The sequence below is a fragment of the Triticum dicoccoides genome, chromosome 5B, assembly GCF_002162155.2.
Source record: "Triticum dicoccoides isolate Atlit2015 ecotype Zavitan chromosome 5B, WEW_v2.0, whole genome shotgun sequence".
Classification (NCBI taxonomy): Eukaryota; Viridiplantae; Streptophyta; class Magnoliopsida; order Poales; family Poaceae; genus Triticum; species Triticum dicoccoides.
In genome coordinates this window covers 73,237,196-73,260,656 of record NC_041389.1, presented here as the reverse complement: position 1 = coordinate 73,260,656, position 23,461 = coordinate 73,237,196, and the positions used below count along the sequence as shown (strand labels likewise).

The 23,461-nt window shown below is 44.6% G+C and overlaps 2 pseudogenes; one reads left to right on the top strand and one right to left on the bottom strand.

Moving 5' to 3' along the window:
- The window catches only part of LOC119309113, a 72,610-nt pseudogene that overhangs the window by 45,016 nt on the left and 4,133 nt on the right, over window positions 1-23,461 (bottom strand).
- Window positions 22,014-22,152, top strand: LOC119313385 (annotated as a pseudogene).

Here is a 23,461-nt window from a genome sequence, read left to right as displayed (position 1 = left end):
ACACTCAAAGGTGGCACGTTCCCTCTTAGAACCACGAGCTTCCAAATTAGCCCAATTTTTTACCACAACATGTTAGTGCCATGACATGACACCATGCCAAGTTTCATGATTTCCAGCCGAGTTTTGGATTTACATGTATTTAAAATCTAAGTTTCTCGATGTTCTCGGCAGAGTCATGACGCCCAGATGTTTGAATTTCATTCTCATTTCTTCCATGGGAACTAGAAATTCAACCAAGGACACACATGTGATTTTTCAACCCACTTTGGTGCACCGGAGCATGTGCATGCAATTCATATTTAGATTATGCACATTAAAAGTCCAGAGACTCAATTAATGTATAAGAAGGTCAAATGAACCCGAAATAATTCCAAAATTTAATAGGGCACTCATATAGTTCTATGTTGCCTCTGTAAATAAAATCAGGGGGAGGCAGCGTATATCGTTTCACACACAAAGGTGACACGTTCCCTCTCGGAACCACGAGGCTTGTTGAGAGAATCTCCGGTTTTGCAAGAGGCTTATACCAAAACTTGTCCCAATTCAGCCAAAAATTATACGTATGAAAACAAGGTTTAGATTATCCCGAACATCTCGCTACCTAGACCAATAATGTACTATGATTTTAATTCAACATAAAATGGATACAAATATTTGAATTGGAGAGCGTATGGTACATGTAGTTCATAGTGAAATATGATTACTGTTATATGCATGTCTTTTTGTTATCAAGATAATATTTAAATTATTATATAACTTGACAAAAATCGTATTCAAATAAGGAAAATTGATTCAAATTTAGTCCATATGGTAGACGACAATATATATGTTCACATGGTGGAGTAAAATGTTCATATATGATGGAAGATCAAAATGTATGACTACATCAATTATAAACCGCGAGTTCACCTAATGATATATTCGAATTCAACATAACGTGGATTCGAAAATTGAAATTCGAGATCATGGCATCTGTAATCATATAAAAAGGGACATTACTCTTTCTTTGGTGGGAATTGATTTGTTTTTTGTTGTTGTTGAGGGAAGTGCGAATCGATTTGGTACTGTGTAGGGTAATCTTGTTCTCCCGTTTTTTTTTACATTTTTGTTGTAGTTTTTTCAATGGCATCTATAGCAATATAGTAAAAGGGGACATGACTCTCTTGTGTCTTGTATGAATTGTTTTTTTTACATGTTAAGTTTGTTCTGCCGAACAAGGAATCCGCACCTTGTTATCCCGAAATTTCTCGAGTATCTTTTGTCTCACCTGCTTTGAAACTCCCGCTTCTTCAACCCGCGCCGCGCCTTGTTATCCTGAAATTTGGACGCGCGCGAGAACTCCCTCCTCATCCGAAATCGCTCCCGCAGCCCAAACACACAAAATCCCCCTTCTACCCCTCAGCCGGAAATGAAGCTCCACGTCGCGGTGTCAAAACCAGTGGGGGTACGTTGGTAACTTACCATACATTTCAGACAAGCACGTCCTAAGCTTGGCTACCCCTCCCACTTCACCCCCCCATTCGTACACCGAGGCCGCCAAAACCCGCAAAACCCCACGCTCCTCCGTCGGCCTCCCGACCGCCGCCCAGCTGGAGACTCTTCCCCGACTACGTCGTCCACCGCAACAGCTCGCCGTCCCTCATCCACCGTAGCGGATGAGGATCCGTTGTCGATATCATCGTCCCGCCGGATCAGCCGCCCCGTCCTCCACCTCCAAGGAGCTGCCCCGATGTTCGCCTCATCTATCGCGCCACCCCAATCCCCACAGCACCGTCTTGACCTGCCCCACCGAAATCGCAGCACCCTCACCAATTCCTCCGATGAAGCCGAGCCCAACTCGGCGCCACCAAGGAGGTTCTGCACTCACCGCTGCATTTTATCTTTTATTCGATCTCATGGGGCTGCCAGTGCTCGATACCGAGCAGACATGGCATTTCCATCGACGGTGCCGTCGCCCCCCACATCATCCACGACATCTCCCCCCATGTCCTTGCTTCCTCGGCGGCGACTTCCACAACGGCACTACCTGCAGCTGCTCTGGCTCTTGCTTGCGCTGCGGCTCTGTTCTTGCTGTTGGTCGCGCTGCTGCACTGCTCCTGCTTTTGTTCGTGCTGCTGCTCTGCTCTTGCTCTCGCTTGCGCTGCTGCTGCTGCACGACCTCCGACAGCTACAGGAGTTGCTGCTTTAGCACTCGCTCGCGGTGCTACTGCACGACTTGCTCTCTGCTAATGTGTTCCCTGCTCGAGCGTCTGCTGATTTAGATCACTGCTTCTCTGCTACTAGTGCTCGAACGCCCTAAACATCTATTGCAATGCTCTGTTACTAGTTCAATCAGTTTCAGCAGTAAAATTTAGTTTCGACTGTGAAGTTCATTTTCTTCAGTTAAGTTCAGAGTGAACAGTACTTACAACATCTGTTGGAGCGGCCGTGGCGCGGCTGATGCGTTTTACATCTAGCACTTTTTAGTGACGTATTTTACATCATCTATTGCAGATGATATTAGGGTCCCACTTCAGATTAACGTTGTCTGTCTTGTCATGCTTCACCCTCGTCGCCGTACACCTTAGCGGAGCTGCTCCAACGACGGAACCGTCCATCACAGGGGAGCAGTACCCTCGGCGCCGTTTCCAGAGGCCTTGGATCTTCTTCCCCGCCTCTAACAGTCACACCAGCATCATCACCATCCTCCACGTCCAACCCAATGATGCTGAGGTCCACAAGGCTATGCCAAAGAGGTTGTACACTCGTCGCATCACTTTGTTTCTCCATTCCTTTCTTCTTCCAATTCATGTGAGCCAAACACCCAGGTTGACTGAAATCCTATGTTTCCAAATGCTCTGTTTTGCACGTGCATTCCTATCCTATTCCTGTGTTTTTCCTGTCCCTACATTTATAGAATCCTCCAATTCTAAGGAGCCCTTACAGATTTACTTCATTTTCAGATTGGCGTCAAAGAAAACTCTGTGTGTTATGTCATGCTCCTGTCGTGCCGTCATCCACCCCACCTGAGGTGCACCATCGACAGAAGCGTTCACTGCAGCAGAGATCCCCCCTGCAGACTTTCTTTGGCCGCCTCAGATCATCTTCCCCGTTGCCGGCAGCCATGCCAACTGCATTACCATCATCGACTGAGCAGATGAACCTGAGGACTACACAGTCCCGGAAGAGAGGTCGCAGTCTTTCGTGTTTGCTTACATTATACATCGGTTATTATTACCTGCTACTTTATCGTTCAATCTTGAGTTTTTAATTGCCCATGGGTCTCATATCGAGCTAGCAACGAATAGTATCTGTCTACTATCTGGTTCATCTGGGGTCTTCTATGTGGTTCATGTTGGGTGGGTAACAAACAATAGATGATCCATTGTCTATCTTTTTAAACTGAAGCTATAATCTACCTGCTATCATTAGTTTTGGATCCATCCACTCGTTTGCTACCATCAGTCTTGATTTTTGCATGCACCCCTTAGGCCTTACAAAATCTAACTATTTTTTTATTATGCATGTCAGATATTGTACACAATCTTACTGAACATGTAGAGAAAAAAAGAAGACCGTTGCGTGCGAATATAATGTCATGCAGACGCTGCTCCATGGTGGGCGAAGTGCCCCCCCCCCCTCTCCTGCATTTCCATATTGTATTCCAGAGGAGATAACTGTTCAGATGGAGATTCAGAAGGAGCCGACCACGCCTATTTACCACCTGAGGTGTTTGCTCTAACCTGGCATGCTGATGTTGGTCATATCATGCATATGGCACCTTGCATTGCTTACATTATACATCTTATATGTCATCAACTTAGTTTAGATTTGCTTTTTGTGAATGCCACCTGTTTGGTTTCTATATCATACTCCCACGATTCCTAAATATTTGTCTTTTTAGAGATTTCAACAAGTGACTACATACGGAACAAAATGAGTGAATCTACACTCTAAAATATGTCTATATACATCCGTATGTGGTAGTCCATTTGAAATCTCTAAAAAGACAAATATTTAGGAACGGAGGGAGTATATGGGAATTATGCAATGCCATCTTCTTTAGTCAGGCATCATATACGTGAATCATGCAATGCCATCCTGTTTAGCCAGTCATCGTATATGTGAATTGTATCGTGCCATATTTTTTTCCATAATGTATTCCATTTGTCAACAATGTTTATACATTCATCTACTCTTCCTGTGCACCAGCCATTTGAGTCGGTCATGGGAAAATCTGGAGTGAAAACAAGGTCTTCTGAGCAGTCAGTGCTACCTGTCGATGCAGATTTCTTGCTGGTTACAGATAGCTCCTCAGAGGAGGATTCAGAGAGAGATGACTAGTCGTATCCCCCCCCCCGAGGTGCATGGTCTAACTTGGTTGCGTTATATTGCTCATATCATGCATATGGTGTCTTGCATTGCCATGTCATCTGCTTAGATTAGACATGATTTGTGTGAATGCCTCATGTTTGCTTTCTATATCAGATATGTGAATTATGCAATGCCATGTTTTCAGCCAGTTATCATATATGTGAATTATGCACCGCCATGGAGCCAGGCATCATATATGTGAATTATCTCATGCCATCTTTTTTTCATTATGTATTCCATTTGTCGACAATCTATGTATATTGAACTACTCTGCATGTGTATCAGCCATTTGAGCCGGTTATGGAAAAATTTGGAGTGAAAACAAGGTCTTCAGAGCAGGCAATGGTACCTGTTGAAGCATATATCTCGAAGGTTATAGGGAGCTCCTCAGAGGAGGATTCAGAGACAGATGACCAGTCCTATATCCCATCTAAAGTGTATGCTCTAAGTTGCAATGTTTATATTTCTCATATGATGCATATGGTGTCTTGCATTGCTTAGTTTAGACATCATATGCACAATATTGAATTCTATCTGCTTAGTTTAGAGATCATACATGCGAGTGCCAGCTGCTTAGTATATGAATCAATTATGTCAGTTATATCATGCCATCCTGTATACTTAGACAACATGTATGTGAATTATTTCATCCCAACCTATTTTAGAAAGATATCATATAGTTTTGTCATGTCATCCTGTTTAGGTACTCATCATATGTTGAATTATGCCATTATATCCTATTAAGTTATCCATCATATATCTGAAACTGTGTCATGCTATCCTGTTTAGTTAGGCATCATATATGTGAAATTGTGTCATGCTGTCCTGTTTGGTTAGACAACATATATGTGAATTACCACATCTGTCTATCATACAATGTCTATACGTTCAATTTCTTTTCTTGTTTATCAGCCATTTGAATTGGAGGGGGTGATGGTAGTATCTAAGGGAGAAAAAACCCGTTCTTCACAAAAGACAGTGCTACCCGTCGATGCAGATAGAACCATGGTTGTACTGGCCCGCAAACTAGCCCCACCACACATAATCGAGACTCTTCCAGATTGCACACTTACACCGTTGGGCAGAGAACCAGCTACAACCCATCTAACCGCAACCCCAGCGGATAGTAACCCACTTATAGTTGACAAAGCACCATGTCCACCACAGAGTACCCCCACACGAGCAGTTTGTAAATCTACTGAAGTGCCCAAAGCACGAAGACCACCATAGCTAACCCAAACTCCACGTTTAAAGCAGAAGAGCAACTATTCTCAGGTCAGATTCTGTAGCTATGGTCCATACTCCTTTGCTGTTACATCACTATATTTACTCATACCAACTACTTTCGAATTTGAAGGATCCAATTGAAACTCCGATGGCGCAACAGGTATGTTTTAAACCTATTTCTTTAACTGGATTGCTGTTCTAACTTCTTGCTCTATGTTGATTTCAGTTTAAGTTGTATAAACAATTATGTTCTCATGTGAGGCACATTACAAGTGCTGCCAATGCTGTGTAGTTTCTCACACTTATATTCTGTCTATGCTGTTGTGTCTTAAAAATATATGAGTTGAACTGTGTCTCTATCTTGATTAAGGAACATAAACTAGAATGATATGGCCAATACAGTGACCATAGTACATAGATATATGTTTGTTTCATGTTGTTATCCTGTCCACCTTACTACTGAACAGGTTTACCAAAATGAGTTTGGTATACTACAAGCTAAACATGTGATGTGTCTGCTTGTTTCTCTTGTAGTATGCAAACAGAATATTGGAGAAGAGCACCCCACTATGCAATGGTAGAGAAAGTAATGCAGATAAGGTTCAAGATAGCGAGACAACCCTGTTGGTCTCCAAGAAAGGTGATAAAAACGATCTTGTAGATAATGAGAAAACCCCACAGTCCTGTGTTGATGTAATGTTTGAGTTACTGGCCAGTACCGCTGGCACAAGCTCTTCGAACTCGCTGCCTGAATCACTTCGGCTTCTTCAATCTCAGCTACAAGCTGAAAGGCATCAGTCAGCTGTGTTGCGGCAAGAAGCCGAAGGACTGAGGAAGTCCCTGCAGAATTCAGATGCGTACTTTCTTGTGCAATAGCAAGCGCTGGAGGATTTAAGCGCCAAACAAGAGAAAGTTAATAAGCTTACTAAGCATCTTGCCAGCATTATGGGTACCCAGGATATTGTTTCTTGAACTCTTCTAAAGTGGTTTCAGTTCTGGACTTGTTTTGCTGCGGTATTTATATGCTGCTGTGTTCCCTATATTTGCACTGGTGGCAAACTTTGATGCCTAGTGGATGTAATATGTGTAATAGCCGTGATAGCCTAGCATAAGTTGCTTGCTTATTTATTTCCTTGTTGTCTTGTTTATTTGTTTGCTTGTAGTCAGTGCAGTTCTTTTTCCGCGGTTTGCTAGTGGCTGCAATAACCTATTTTTTAAAACTAGGCCACAATAACCATGGGCTAATATTTACTGTAGTGACACTGGGCCTCCTACGGGGCGTAGAAATAGTGGGCCTTCTATGGGCCATAGAAACAGTAGGCCTTCTACGGGTCATAGAAACATTGGGCCTTCTACGGGCCGTAGAAACAATGGGCCTTCTACAGGCCGTATCATCAACGGGCCTTATACGGGCCGTATGATCGATTGGCCAAACATGGGCCAATAACAGGCCACATTATGGCCGTAAACGGGCTAGAATTGGAATCGTCCGTTCATGGGCCGACCATAACAGGCCATCGTTAATAGGCCATATTTGATGACGCTATGAAAACAGCCCAACATATTAATGGACCACAAACGGGCCGACTGTAACCACGGGCTGAATTTGGCCCACAAGCAGAAAATGACAGTAACGGGCCGTAAGTAAACGAATGCTGGAAATGAGCCCAAGAATAAATGGGCTCTGAGAAGGCCGAAAGATAACATGGGCTGGAAATGGCCCAACGGAATAACGGGCCATTAATGGGTATAAAGTGATACACTGTTCATTACGGGCCAGTTTCACCACAGGCCGTTAATGGGTGTAAAGTGATACACTGTTCATTGCGGGCCAGTTTCACCACGGGTCGTTAATAGGCCAAGAGTTACATAGGGCCTCATATGGGCCGAAAGACGTCATGGGCCATACATGGGCCAGAAGTGAAAACGGGCTGGAATCATATTGGATGGCCCAGATGACGCTACTGGGCCTAATTCGAATAGGGCGTAAAGGGCATTGGGTTAGCGGGCTGTAAATGGGCTATATGCGAACATGCCGTTAACAGGCTTTCCATGGGCCGGCCCGCCACCTTTTGACCAAGTCAAACGGGCCCGCCTTTTCACAAGAATGGGCCTCTGTTGGGCCGTGCCACGTGTCGACGTATCATAGGCGCGTTCTGTCCAATGAGTGGATGACATCTATCCCAACGATGAGCCGACACGTGTTTCCTCCAGCCAATGATGATTTTACACGTGGAAAATCCCCATTGGTCGGGGCTGTTAACGGGTTATGGGATCCAAAACCCGACCCGATAGCTTAACGGCGTTCCGTTATGGTGGATGCCACGTGTCGGTCACCCTTGACGAAAGCACTTCCGTGACACGCGATTTATCGTCATGGAAGTGGACACTTCCGTGATGATAATTTGGTAACTAGATAATACCCAGCACGTTGCTGAGGGACATGTTACGTGTATCCGATGCTATAATAGGTATATGAATATATGTGTAATTAGGGGTGCACTTGGTTTGCTAGATAGATTTAGGTGGCTGCGGGTATTTGCAACCGAGGGCTAGAAATGGCCATTTTTCTGCTTGGTTGAGAAGATAAGAAGTGGCTATAGGTAGCCAACTTTGTATTTTGTTGAAAGGATAAAAGATGGATAATTTGTTGAGATGACCTCTTCACTATGATATGGCATGCAACTGGTTCATAACAATCGCTTGAGAGTGCCAAATACATAAGTTAGACGAAGGTGTAGGATATAGTCACACATGCCCACTAAACCCGTCGCACGCATTCAGAGTCTGGGATTCGTAATCTGTTGATTCTTCATAAAAAATAACAGAGACAAAGTTAATTCAGATAGGAGACATAGGAATTTATGGAGAGAGACAATATTAACAGAGAGAAAATCTCGAGTCCATCGCCGCCTAGCTCCTGGTCGTGGCCTCACTTTTGTGCACCTGTAATCAAAGGAGAAAAATCAGTACAATGCCCTGCAATCGGATTAATGGCTGGAGGAATGGATGGATCATGCATGTACGGTTCATCTAGTTTTTCTCAGGCTGGAAATGGAAGCCGGTGCGTTGCCACTGGAGCATGGCTTTGCTGCAGGGGATCCCGTCAGCGTCGGCGCCGACGCCGAGGAACCCCATCTCATCCGCGCGCCACCCTGGAGGTCTTCTCCGACACGCCGGCTTCCCTGCCCAGACTCCGTGCCGTCTCCGCCAGCCGCGGCATGTCCGCTCGCCGCCCACCACCAGCACCACCACGCACGACGACGCACACACGCCACCTTGCCCCCGCTGCGACGCTCCTCCATGGGGTCAGACGGGGCCAACGGCGGATGCGCGTACGGCAGCGCCGTCTCCCTGGGACTAATGGCTTGGGACTCCATTGACGATGATCTTCGAGAAAAATAATATGAACCAATTCCGGCGGATCGACCGACGGGTGGACGAAATGGATAGGCATGGCTCGATCCCCCGGCGAGCGTGATTTACAGTTGTAGACTCACCTGGATCCGGTGCTGCCGCTCTCCATGCTATTGTGTAGCCGCCGCCTCCGCCGGCCGATTCCCTGCGGACGCCGCTACATCCCGATCTACGGAGGGGAGGAGCCGGGTTTGAAGCAGACTACAAAAGCCACCATCCTCATATAGCAGTATATAGTACATCGGGTGAGGATGTAAAGGGAGTTTTGATTTCAATACTTGAAGGCCAATTGAGTTGAGACATTGATTCATGGAAGATGGAAGGAACAATCGGGATAGGGAACGACACAGTGTTTGTTTCAATAAAAAATAAGTCAAAGTGGCTTTTGATCTGTTCGGTGGGTAGAATTGGAGGAGATGGAGAATTGAAGAGATGACGTACAGCCCAGCACTTTAAATCACCGGGCAGTAGAGCAAAAGAGGATGACATGGAGGCACGAATAAAATTATTTGGGATCACAGATGACGTGGCTGTATGAGAGTGGTTGCTTAGGTGGATAGCTTGCATGCCAAGAGAAATAAGGTAGTGGGGATGAACTATTTAGGTATTATAGATGTCATGGAACACTTCTACGACAGCACAGGTATGACAATCTTGATTCTGTTATAAAATCGTCATGGATGTACATGCATGACAAAAAACGCGACCTACTGTGACAAACACGTATCATCACGGAAGTGTATTTTTTTGTAGTGCATGGAGCACTTTCCAAGAAAGAAAGTCAAATTACCTTATGAATCTATCATGCGGCCTACTTATAAATTTAGTGCCAAAGATGGCACTCGTTAGATCTATCTTCGCTTTTATGCCTAGCTAGGGGCGTTAAACGATAGTGCTAGTTGGGGGGCAACCAAATTTTATTTATGTTTTTTGTTTTTGTTCCTGTTTAGTAATAAATCTTGATCTACCTTGTGTTTAGATGTGTTTTTATATTTTAATTAGTGTTTGTGCTAAGTAGAATCTATAGGAAAAACAGAAACTTTGCGCGCACGAATTTAGTTTTCTTAAATCACAGAAACGTGATTTTGCATTGATTCTTTTTGCTGCTGATCAATAAACAAATTGTCCAGGACTTCCTATTTTGGTAGGATTTTTAGAGTTCCAGAAGTTTGCGTTAGTTACAGATTGCTACAGACTGTTCTGTTTTTGATAGATTTTGTTTTTCGTGTGTTGTTTGCTTATTTCGATGCATCTATGGCTAGTAAATTAGTTTATAAACCATAGAGAAGTTGGATTACAGTAGGTTTAACACCAAAATAAATAAAGAATGAGTTCATTGCAGTACCTTATGTGGTGGTTTTGTTTTCTTTCACAAACGGAGCTTATAAGATTTCCTGTTGACTTTTGTGTTGTGAAGTTTTCAAGTTTTGGGTAAAGCTTTTATGGACTATGGAATAAGGAGTGGAAAGAGCCTAAGCTTGGGGATGCCCAAGGCACCCCAAGATATTCAAGAATATCCAAAAGCCTAAGCTTGGGGATACCCCGGGAAGGCATCCCCTCTTTCGTCTTCGTTCATTGGTAACTTTACTTGAAGCTATATTTTTATTCGCCACATGATATGTGTTTTGCTTGGAGCGTCGTGTATTATATTAGTATTTGCTTTTTAGTTTACCACAATCATCCTTGTTGTACACACCTTTTGAGAGAAGCCTACTTGATTAGAATTTGCTAGAATACTCTATGTGATTCACTTATATCTTTTGAGCTTGATAGTTTTTGCTCTAGTGCTTCACTTATATCTTTTAGAGCACGGTGGTGACTTAATTTTGAAGAAATTGCTAGTCCCTCATGCTTCACTTATATTATTTTGAGAGTCTTTTAGAACAGCATGGTATTTGCTATGGTTATAAAATTGGTCCTAGAATGGTAGGCATCCAAGTTGGGTATAATAAAAACTATCATAGGAAGTGAATCGGATGCTATGATCAATTTGATGCTTGATAATTGTTTTGAGATATGGAGGTAGTGATATTAAAGTCATGCTAGTTGGGTGATTATGAATTTAAAGAATGCTTGTGTTGAAGTTGGCAAGTCCCGTAGCATGCACGTATGGTTAAAGTTGTGTAACAAATTTGAAACATGAAGTGTACCTGGCTTGTGCATCCTTATGAGTGGCGGTCGGGGACGAGCGATGGTCTTTTCCTACCAATCTATCCCCCTAGGAGCATGCGCGTAGTACTTGATTTTTGATGACTTCTAAATTTTTGCAATAAGTGTATGAGTTCTTTTGACTAATGTTGAGTCCATGGATTATACGCACTTTTACCTTTCCACCATTGCTAGCCTCTTCGGTACCGTGCATTTCCCTTTCTCACCTAGAGAGTTGGTGCAAACTTCGCCGGTGCATCCAAGCCCCGTGATACGATACGCTCTATCACACATAAACCTCCTTATATCTTCCTCAAAACGGCCACCATACCTACCTATTATGGCATTTCCATAGCCATTCCGAGATATATTGCCATGCAACTTTCCACCGTTCTGTTCATCATCATGACATACTTTACTTTTGTCATATTGTCATTGCATGACCATGTAGTTGACATCGTATTTGTGGCAAAGCCACCATGCATTATTTTTCATACATGTCACTCTTGATTCATTGCACCATACCGGTACACCACCGGAGGCATTCATATAGAGTCATATCTTGTTCTAGTTTCGATTTGTAGTTCATATGTTGTAATCAATAGAAATGTGATGATCATCATTATTAGAGCATTGCCCAAAAAAGGCCAAAAAAAGAAAGGCCCAAAAGAAAAAAAGAAAAAAAAAGAAAAAAAATAAAATAAATAAAAAGGGCAATGTTACTATCTCTTTTCCACACTTGTGCTTCAAAGTAGCACCTTGTTCTTCATGTAGTGAGTCTCATATATTGTGCTTCAAAGTAGCACCATGTTTTTCATATAGTGAGTCTCATAAGTTGTCTTTTTCATACTAGTGGGAATTTTTCATTATAGAACTTGGCTTGTATATTCCTATGATGGGCTTCCTCAAATGCCCTAGGTCTTTGTGAGCAAGCAAGTTGGATGCACACCCACTAGTTTTCTTTTGTTGAGCATTCATTTATAGCTCTAGTGCATCCGTTGCATGGCAATCCCTACTCCTCATATTGACATCAATTGATGGGCATCTCCATAGCCCGTTAATTATCCTCGTCAATGTGAGACTTTCTCCTTTTTTGTCTTCTCCACACAATCCCCATCATCATATTCTACTCCACCCATAGTGCTATATCCATGGCTCACGCTCATGTATTGCGTGAAGGTTGAAAAACTTTGAGATTATTTAAGTATGAAACAATTGCTTGGCTTGTCATCGGGGGTATAGAAGTTGGGATCATCTTTGTGTGACGAAAATGAAGCATAGCCTAACTATATGATTTTGCAGGGATGAACTTTCTTTTGCCATGTTATTTTGAGAAGACATGATTACTTTGATTAGTATGCTTGAAGTGTTACTATTTCTTTTATCAATATGAACTTTTATTTTGAATCATTTGGATCCGAACATTCATGCCACAATAAAGAAAATTACATTAAGAATTATGCTAGGTAGCATTCCACATCAAAAATTCTCTTTTTATCATTTACCTACTTGAGGACGAGCAGGAATTAAGCTTGGGGATGCTTGATACGTCTCCAACGTATCTATAATTTTTTATTGTTCCATGCTATTATATTACCCCTTTTGGATGTTTATGGGCTTTATTTTACACATTTATATCATTTTTGGGACTAACCTACTAACCGGAGGCCCAGCTCGTATTGCTGTTTTTTTGCTTATTTCAGTATTTCAAAGAAAAGGAATATCAAACGGAGTCCAAACGGAAGGAAACCTTCGGGAGCGTGATTTTTGGAACGAACATGATCCAGAGGACTTGGAGTGCAAGTCAAGAAGCAGCCGAGGCCTCCACGAGATAGGAGCCCCCCCTATAGGGCGCGCCCCCTATCTCGTGGGCCCCTCGGGCAACCACTGACGTACTTCTTCCTCCTATATAAGCCTACGTACCCCGAAAACATCCAGGGAGCCAACGAAACACAATTTTCACCACCATAACCTTCTGTATCCACGAGATCTCATCTTGGAGCCTTCGCCGACACTCTGCCGGAGGGGGAATCGACCACAGAGGGCTTCTACATCAACACCATAGCCCCTCTGATGAGTTGTGAGTAGTTTACCACAAACCTACGGGTCCATAGTTATTAGCTAGATGGCTTCTTCTCTCTTTTTGGATCTCAATACAATGTTCTCCCCCTCTCTTGTGGATATCTATTCGATGTAAACTCTTTTTGTGGTGTGTTTGTCGAGATCTGATGAATTGTGGGTTTATGATCAAGTTTATCTATGAATAATATTTGAATCTTCTCTGAATTCTTTTATGTATGATTGAGTTATCTTTGCAAGTCTCTTTGAATTATCAGTTTGGTTTGGCCTACTAGATTGATCTTTCTTGCCATGGGAGAAGTGCTTAGCTTTGGGTTCAATCTTGTGGTGCCCTTACCCAGTGATAGAAAGGGTTGCAAGACACGTATTGTATTGTTGCCATCGAGGATAAAAGGATGGGGTTTATATCATATTGCTTGAGTTTATCCCTCTACATCATGTCATCTTGCTTAAAGCGTTACTCTGTTCTTATGAACTTAATACTCTAGATGCAGGCAGAAGTCGGTCGATGTGTGGAGTAATAGTAGTAGATGTAGGCAGGAGTCAGTCTATTTGTCACGGACGTGATGCCTATATACATGATCATGCCTAGATAATCTCATAATTATTCGCTTTTCTATCAATTGCTCGACAGTAATTTGTTCACCCACCGTAATACTTATGCTATCTTGAGAGAAGCCTCTAGTGAAACCTATGGCCCCAGGGTCTATCTCTTATCATATTTGCTTCCAATCTACTTTTATTTGCATCTTTATTTTTTGCATCTATATTATAAATTACCAAAAATATATTTATCTTATCATACTATCTCTATTAGATCTCACTTTCGCAAGTGGCCATGAAGGGATTGACAACCCCTTTATGGCGTTGATTGCAAGTTCTTTGTTTGTTTGTGTAGGTGCGTGGAACTTTTGAGGAGCCTCCTACTGGATTGATACCTTGGTTCTCAAAAACTGAGGGAAATACTTACGCTACTATTGCTGCATCACCCTTTCCTCTTCAAGGAAAACCAACGCAAGCTCAAGATGTAGCACCCGTCGTCGCCGGTGAGCTCATGCCCCGGCCGCCATGTCCACACACACACACACACACACACACACTAGTTTTTTTGTTATAAATTTTACTTATAGAATATTTTTTGTTTTTTAGTTATAGAAATATCTATAGAAATGTTAGAAAATTTTCTGTTTTTTCATTATAGAAATATTAGAAATGTTAGTTATATATATAGAAATGTTATAATTTTTTTCTATTTTTTAGTTATGAACATATTTATAGAAATGTTAGCAATTTTTTTGTATTTTAGTTATAGAAATATTAGAAATTTTAGTTATACAATCAGAAATGTTAGAATTTTTAGAATTAGTTTTAGTTAGATGAATTAGATTAATGTCAAATTGTTAGAATTTGCATATAGAATTTTAGTTATCACAATCCAATCATTTAAAAAATGTTACTTTTTGCGGGCATATAGTATTTGTTCTCGACGATATGCCCGGCCCGCATCCTCGCAGTCGACCCATTCGCGACGATGTCATGCTTCAGAGGACCAATGTCCGGGACTGGGCTCAGCCGGGCTGGGAGTTGCTACCTGGAGGGGCGCGCCGCTTGGTGAGGAACCCGGCCTCGGGTCCCATCGTCGACCCTGATCTCCTTTGGTGGCGTTCGCGTGGGCCACATTCGGTGCAGAAGCAGCCGGCCTCGCCAGAGGTGGTGCGTCGTTGTGTCAGGGAGGAAGACGAGCACGTCCATCGCTACATGGCTGCTATGGACGACGTCAGGTTCTCCACTACTTGGCAGGTTCTTTGGGCAGATGACCGGAGATATATGATCCTGTGATGGTTCCTTCTCTTTGGGTGTTCACTGCCCGCGCCCCAGGAACAGCGAGTGGCGCCCTTGATTCTTCTGTAGTACTCGATCTTTATTAGGTACCTAGCCAGTGATGTATTCAATATATAATATTCGAGATGATGTATTCGAGATTATATATATTATTCGAGACGATGATGTATTTGAGATTATATATTAATCAAGACGGTGCATATATTATGTACTATATGGTTCAGTTTTTCCTTATTGATTGCATCCATGCATTGTAATTTGAATACTAAATTGTTTTATATTTCTCCTGTATTAGTTAAGTAAAAACTATGGCGGACAATACCGGCAGAGAGAGAGAGAGGGAAGAGGAATTGTTCGACATCATACGCAGCCCTCGCAGGCTAGATGACGATCTGAATGAAGCAGATGACGGCTCCCAATATCTGAACAATACCGGAGAGGGTGATGAAAAGATATTCGATCTCAACGACCGAGCTGATAAAGTAATGAACTATGATTATGATTATGATGACACAGACAATGCTGATCTTCAAATAACAAAGACTACCGGCGAGGTATATTTATATAAGCAGGCATCTGGTGATCATCACATGTTTTATTTTATTTGAAGATATATTAACGAATCGATCTTTCTTCTTTCAACCCTCCGGATCGAGCAAATCTGCTTCTACAAACAGCAGGACAAAGCGAGGCCCGGGCAAAAAGTTGAAGGAGGGTGTAAAGTACAACATCGACTCCGTCAAACCTGGTGGCGAACCCCTCACGCCTAAGAACATTGCGAACAAGTGGACTCGTCAGTGCGGAGTTCTTGTGACGGACCTACTCCCGATCTCCATTCAAGAATGGAAAGAGCCAAAAACTAAACGTCCATGTGTTACTTGGGTCGATGACAGGGCAAAAAAAAACCTTTGGGATTCTTTGATGGAACATTTCACCCTACCAGATTATTTCACTAAAGCAGATGTGGACAAAGTCAAGGGCGCTGCTCTTAAGAAGATGGCAATTGCATTCAACACCCACAAGAAAACTGTATGGGCCAACTACCTCGCTGCAGAGAGGAAGACTCCAGAATTCACGGGAACACTAGAGAAGCAAAGAGAACACTGGGACGATTTCGTGAAATTCAAGGATTCAGAATTATCTAAGGAACGGTCGATAAAAAACAAGGCTAATGCCGCAAAAAAGACGCAGTTCCATAGGCTGGGTCCAGGTGGCTACGAGGTGGGAATGCCTAAGTGGGATAAGTCTAAGCAAAAGATGGAGGATGCAGGGATCACTCCGGTTATTAGGAACTGGCCCCCCAGGTGCAGAACTTGGTTCTATGCGCATGGGGGGCGTTGGACCCGAAGACAGACCTGGTTTCGCAGAAGGCAAGTCTAAAAGGAGCCGAACAAAAGATACTTGACGCAATAGAAGAAGCTCGAACGGGGGTGTTCACGCCCAACAGAGAGCACGACAAGCTTACGCGCGCCCTGGGAAATCCTGAACACCCGGGAAGAACACGAGGCAAGGGCATTATTCCCTGGTATGAGGGCTTTTCGGACTGGAACGACGACTACAGGTCCCGTGCAAGAAAGAAGATGGAGGAGGAGAAGAAGAGAAAGCTGGAGGAGGAGCAGAGGAAGCAGGATGCGGAACGCCTTCAAGGCCTAGAAGCAAGGCACGCGGACTTGGCACTCAAATTCCAGCAGCAGCAGCAGCAGAAGATCGACTCACTTAGCCAGGAAAGGGGGTCTCAGCAGCGGCAGCGGCAAGCGGATGATCGTCCAGCATTGGATAGCACCGCCCCATCCATGCCGAGAGCAGCGTTGGTTCTGCTTCGGGCGACACACTGCTGGATACGTACCCTGTGGATGACATCATAGAGAACACTAACTGTGAGCTACACTCCAAAATGAAGAACATATCTATGAAGGTGGCGGACGGTGTTGCTTTTACAATTACCCCCGAAGCAACCTTCCATTGCATCCCGATTCCAGAAGGCTATGCTCGTGTCATGGTTGATGAAGTGGTGGAGCCATATTCGAGGCTAGCACTTGACATTGCTGGAGGCGAGGACGAGCGCACACTGGGAGAGGCCATACATCGTATCATCCTATGGAGAAAGGATTGCATCATCTTTCCAAGTCCACCGACACCGCGTCGTCTGCTGACTCCTCCTCGAAGTCTGCCACCGAGTCAGCAGACTCCCGCTCCTCCAAGTCCACGAACGCGTGAGCCGAGTCCTCCTCGAAGTCCGCCACCGAGTCAGCAGACTCCCGCTCCTCCAAGTCCACGAACGCGTGAGACGACTCCTCCTCGAAGTCCGCCACCTCCTCCAAGTCCCCGAACGCGTGAGCAGACTCCTGCTTCAAGTCTGGCACAGCGTCAGGCCACTCCTCCGGTTTCAAGTCCGACACAGCGTCAGGCCACTCCTCCTGCTTCAAGTCCGGCACAGCGTCAGCCACGTCAGTCGTCTCCGCCGTCTCAGCAATCGCAGAAGAGACACGTCGCAGCTATGGTGCATAGCGATAAGAGTCGAGGTAGTATAGGAAGTACAGGCAGAGACAAGCGATATAAATATGGTCCAAGCCTCGCTCCTCTTCCTCAGAGGCCTTACGACATGACCGAGGAGCAAAACGCAGCCATAGTGCAGGCCCAAGTGGACGCCCATTTTGGACCGAAACCGGCACCGCCGCCAAAGGAGAAAGTGCCTGAGAAAATGACTGACCACTTCATTCGTATGGCTAGAGCACCAGCTCCCATGCCTGTTGACTCAGACTATGAGCGTCAAATCAGGAAGCTACATCAAGCACGGCTACAGAAGGAAGCGAGCTCGAGCTTGAGCCAACAAGCAGCTGGAAAAAATGCGGGAAAACCGTTCCCCAGCTGGGAGAACAGGCGGCGCAATCGATCCCCCCGCTTGTTGTGCCAACAACATATGAGAGTACGCGCGCCCAATATTATTGTGGGCAAACCGTTAACGTTCCCCAGCTGGACGATGTGGTAATAACCGAGGAGCATATAATGCAGGCTGAAATGTTCAAGATCACTGTTGGACAACTCCTCGAAATCGAGCCCATGCCTTGGCTTAGAGAGGAGGAAATAAATTGGAAATATGTCCGGGGCCAACCTTTGGTTGAGCCAGACAAGGTCAAGAACCTCCCAACGAGAATGTATGAATTGCATCAATGGTACATGAACATTACCAAGATTTCCAATTGAGTGTCCCTCATGGTGAATGTCAAGGAGGAGCATTACTTCCATGAGAAAGCTCTGTCCATTGAGTATTCAGAACTATTTCAGTTATACAATCAAGACGCACTCGACAAGTCTATCGGCAGTTGCTATTGTCTATAACTGATTTATTTCTGTAATTTAAGTCTCAAGCTAGTTGTAGTGATCATTTTGATCAATCATTACATGTAATTATCCTCACTATATTATTTTCTGTGGTATTCTATGCAGGATGAAGATGTATGAAATGAAAAAATCTGGATGCTATGGCATTGGGTTCATTGACCCAAATACCATTAATGAGTACACATGGAATCTTCCAATTTATCAAGCAAGTGTAGAGGAAAGCATTCTAGAGTTCTTCAAGCGCCTCAATACCAATGAAGATATACTACTTCCTTACAATTTTCTGTGAGTCACACTGTCTTGTACTACAAATTCTGTTTTTTACTTACTAGCTAGCTAGATGTTAATAATTAAGTGTATAGGGTTTACGATAGTTGATGAGTGTTATGCACATGCCCGCTTAATTAAGACATGCAAACGTGTGCACATGCAGTTTCCACTGAATCTTGTTAGACATTAAAGTTGAGGAAGGAAAAGTTGAAGTACTGGACTCACTACTTAAAGAAGAAAAAGACTACACCATCGCGAAGGAGATAGTCAACAGGTAATTTCAATCATTATTAACTATATCTCGGCCTATTTAGTTCGTCATTTCCTGATATGAACTATTTAATAACACATTTATTAATTTTCTTTGCCGGAGGACAGGGCTTGGGAAAAGTTCATCAAGATGACTCCAGGCACATGGGCAAAAAAGTTGTTTTGGTATCGACCAAAGGTAGGTAATTAAGTAGTACTAGGTAGCTAGCTAGCTACCATCTCTTTAGTTCTTGTTTCAATAGCATTAATTAATTATCATGCTTGATTAATCATTATCTGATTCAATTCCATTCTTGTAAAGACCCTGAAGCAGGCGCAGGGGAATGATCTGTGTGCATTCTATGTTCGCGAGAACATTCGCATGATGGCGTCCGAAAGGAGCAGATCTCAAAGACAGGACTGGGTACGTTTGTCAGAACACTATTCACACCATTATCCATATCTAGTCACACAACTAATACACATGCATATTGATCTCCTTCTTAACAGTTCAGAGAGGTGCGGGAGCAGCTCCTACCAGCGGACCGCATACTAGCACTTCAAGAGGAAATAGCGGGATTTTTGCTCGACCAGGTCATAGATCCCAAAGGAGAATACTATTACCCGCTACCGCCCCCATGAACCACTTGTCATCGTGCTCTGAAGGCACCAAGGCAACATGTAGGAGAAATTGTATATGTATATATATACATGTGTATGTTTGAATAATTGATGGTGTTGGTTGTGAGACATTCGATGATATATATATATATGTGTGTGTGTGTGTGTGTGTGTGTGTGTGTGTGTGTGGTTCTACGTACGACGAGAAAATCTATTTATATATATGCATAACGTGTACAATTTGTAGTATCGTATAATACCAGCAAACAAAAAAGAATTAAATGGAAAATAAAGCCACCCCCAAACATTTAGTACCGGTTAGTGTTACCAACCGGTACTAATGTCCTACACGCACCCGGGCCTGGCTCGTGCCACGTGGTGACACTTTAGCGCTGGTTCGTGACGAACCGGTACTAAAGGGGAGGGCCTTTAGTCCCCACTCTTTAGTGCCGGTCGGCACTAAAGGCCGTTACGAACCGGCACTAAAGACCGGTTCTGCACTAGTGGACTTGTTCGAATGGTTAATTAACTAGCAACATACCTAACAGGCCATGTCAGCATGCAGTCAAATCTGTACAAATGAGCGTCGAGGCTGCCATTTTGCATCAGCTCATAGACGAGGAGGAGCTCGTCGCCCCCGTGGCACCAACCAATGAGCTGCACAAGGTTCCGGTGCCTGAGACGACTAATGATCCGCACCTCGGAGACGAACTCCTTCCAGCCACTTCCCTCCAGCCACTTCCCGTTCATTAGTCGTCTTCGGGAACACCACAGAGCGGCAATGGCCCGGGTATAGGCATCTGTCCGCTCTGTGGTGTTCCTGAAGACTCAAACCATATTTTCTTCTCTTGCGTTTCCGCCCAGTTCCTTTGGAGCTGTTTTCGCGAGGTGGTCTGTGGAAATTGATGCCACACCAATTTCCCGGACTTATTTGCTGAACTCCAGCTGTCCCCCGCGACTTCTCGCCACATTAGGTGGCTTGAGGTTGGGGCCCTCGCCTGGACCCTCTAGACTGTTTGCAATAAGCTTGTGATCCAGTGTACTCCCCTTCGACAGGCTACTGACGCGCTCTTCAAACTCTCGGATTTCTTGCAGCTTTGGCGGCCGCTTAGCCGCCCCCCGGACCGCGACGCCATCTCAGCCTTCATCGACGACCTTCGCTCGATGGCCGTCCGCCTGTCGCCGCCGCGTCCGCCGCCACCGCCGGATCCAGACTAGAGGCTTCCTTCGACCGCCGTGTTTTGTTTTCTTTTTTATTTTCTGGGCTTGTTGAGCTGTGCCCTCAACAGAACCTATGTACTTTGCCGTGAGACTTGGGTGGGTGTGTGTGGACTTGCTTCTGGTTGTATGCTTTGTGGCGGTTTGCTTTATATATAAAGCGGGGCGAAAGCCTTTTTTGGTAATAATACGTTAGTTTTCGGCGCTTTGAGCTTGATGAGACACCACGCAGGGATGCACCGTCACCATGAAAAAATGGGAACAAGCAATAGCAGATGTCAAAGTTAAGCTTCTAAACAATAGCAAACTAATTTGGAGGAATGGTTTAGCTACATCTTAATCGCTTGAAATTTTCTTATATCCAAATCATATTCCTCGTCCAAAGCTATCCGATGTTGGAGATTCATACAGGGATGGGCAAAATCAAGATCAGATGAGACGGCTAGCATGCATCTGTTAAACCAGCACATGTGTACATGGTTCGGCAGTCTAGCTAGCCGGCACCTTCCTTCCTTTCCTTGTAGCCGAAGACTAGAGGTAGAGATAGAGAGAGTCAGTTTATATTCTCTGTTATCCTTTGTAACTAGATATCTCTTCCTTCTCTCCCAAGTTGTAATCTAAACCACTTGTATGCTATCCAGGGAGTCGCGCCCCTGGCAATATAACATGCAGGCGTCGCCTAGAGCAGGGTACGACGTTTCCCACATGCTAATCAGAGCCTAACTCTTCCCATCTAGCAATCTCCTCCTCCCACCACCGCACCTCCTGCCATGGCCTCCTCTAACGCAACCAACTCCACCCTCTCTGGCCAGATCACCGAACGCCTCACCCGAACAAACTACATCCTATGGCGAACTCAGATCACACCACAGCTTCGGGGGGCAGGGTTCTTCGGCTACGTAGACGGGAGCATGCCGGAGCCGGCCAAGGTCGTCGTCAGCAAGGACAAGGATGGCAAGGAGGAGTCCATCCCCAATCCGATTCACTCGGTTTGGATCCGAGAGGATCAACTGGTGCTTGGTTACCTTCTGAATAACCTCTCCAAAGAAGTGCTTGTGCAGGTGACGTCGATCGCCCACGCGCACGAACTCTGGACAACATTGGCGAGCATGTTCTCGTCCACATCGCTGTCTCGCGTCAACAACATCCGCGCGTCGCTCACGAACGCGCAGAAGGGACAGCAGTCGGTGGCCTCCTACTTCGCATCCATGCGGGGTTTCGCCGACGAGCTAGCTGCAGCAGGAAAGCCCCTGCAAGATGATGAGTTGATCTCCTACATCCTCAATGGGTTGGATATGGAGTATCAACCGCTCGTCTTCGCCCTCGACGCTCGGATCATCCCTGTCACCCTTGATGAGTTGTTCTCTATGATGAGCAATTTTGATCAATGGGTGGCCATCTTCCAAGGAGCAGGCGCAGGAGGCGGCTTCAAATCTTCTGCCAACGCTGCCACCCGCGGCCGTGGCGGGGGCTCACGTCATCGAGGCCCTCCGCGGAACAGCAAGGGCAATGGCAGCGGCGGCGGAGGCAACAGCAGCAACAACTCCGCACGCCCCGGTGGCGGCGGTCGGCCCTCCTACACCAACAACAGGGGCCGGCACAATGGCAGCTCCTCCAACAGTAGATCTCGCCCGACACAATCAGATGCCAAATCTGTGGGAAGCCGGGGCACTCTGCCAAGGACTGCTGGTACCGCTTTGATGAGGACGATGATGATTCTTCTCAAGATGAAAAAGTGGCCGGAGCTGCTGATGGCTCCTACGGTGTTAACACAAATTGGTACGTCGACAGCGGCGCCACAAACCACATCACCGGCGAGCTTGACAAGGTGACTATGCGAGAGAAGTACCGTGGCAAAGATCACATCCACACCGCCAGTGGAGAAGGTATGAAAATTAGTCACATTGGTCATTCAGTTATTAAAACCCCTCATAGAAAAATTCATCTCCGGAAAATTTTGCATGTTCCTAGTGCTTCTAAAAATCTTCTTTCCGTTCATCGCATTGCCATTGACAACCATGTCTTCCTTGAATTTCACCCCTTCTTCTTTTTAATCAAGGATCAGGCAACGAGGAAGGTGCTATATCGAGGTAGATGCGTTCGTGGGCTTTACCCTTTGATCCCGGAGATTAGAAGATTGAATAAACAAGTTTTTAGTGCCACCAAAGTGTCTTCAACACGATGGCACGATCGATTAGGACATGCTTCATTTTCTTTAGTTGAGAAGTTGCTTAGGAAGAATAAACTCCCATATGTTGGTGAGCGAGATGTTGAAACAATTTGTGATTCTTGCCAAAAGGCTAAAAGTCATCAATTACCGTATCCAATTTCCACTAGTGTTTCTACTATGCCTTTGCAACTTATCTTCTCTGATGTGTGGGGGCCTGCACCCTCTTCTGTTGGTAGACATACCTACTACGTGAGTTTCATTGACGACTATAGCAAGTTCTCTTGGATCTATCTTCTTAAGAAACGATCCGATGTGTTCAAAGTTTTTCTAAATTTTCAAGCTTTGGTTGAACGAAAATTCAATAGCAAGATCATTGCCCTCCAGTCTGACTGGGGAGGCGAATATGAAAAATTAAACTCTTTCTTTCAAAAACTTGGAATCTCTCATCATGTGTCTTGCCCGCATGCTCATCAACAGAATGGGTTAGCTGAGCGCAAGCACAGACACATTGTTGAGGTTGGCCTA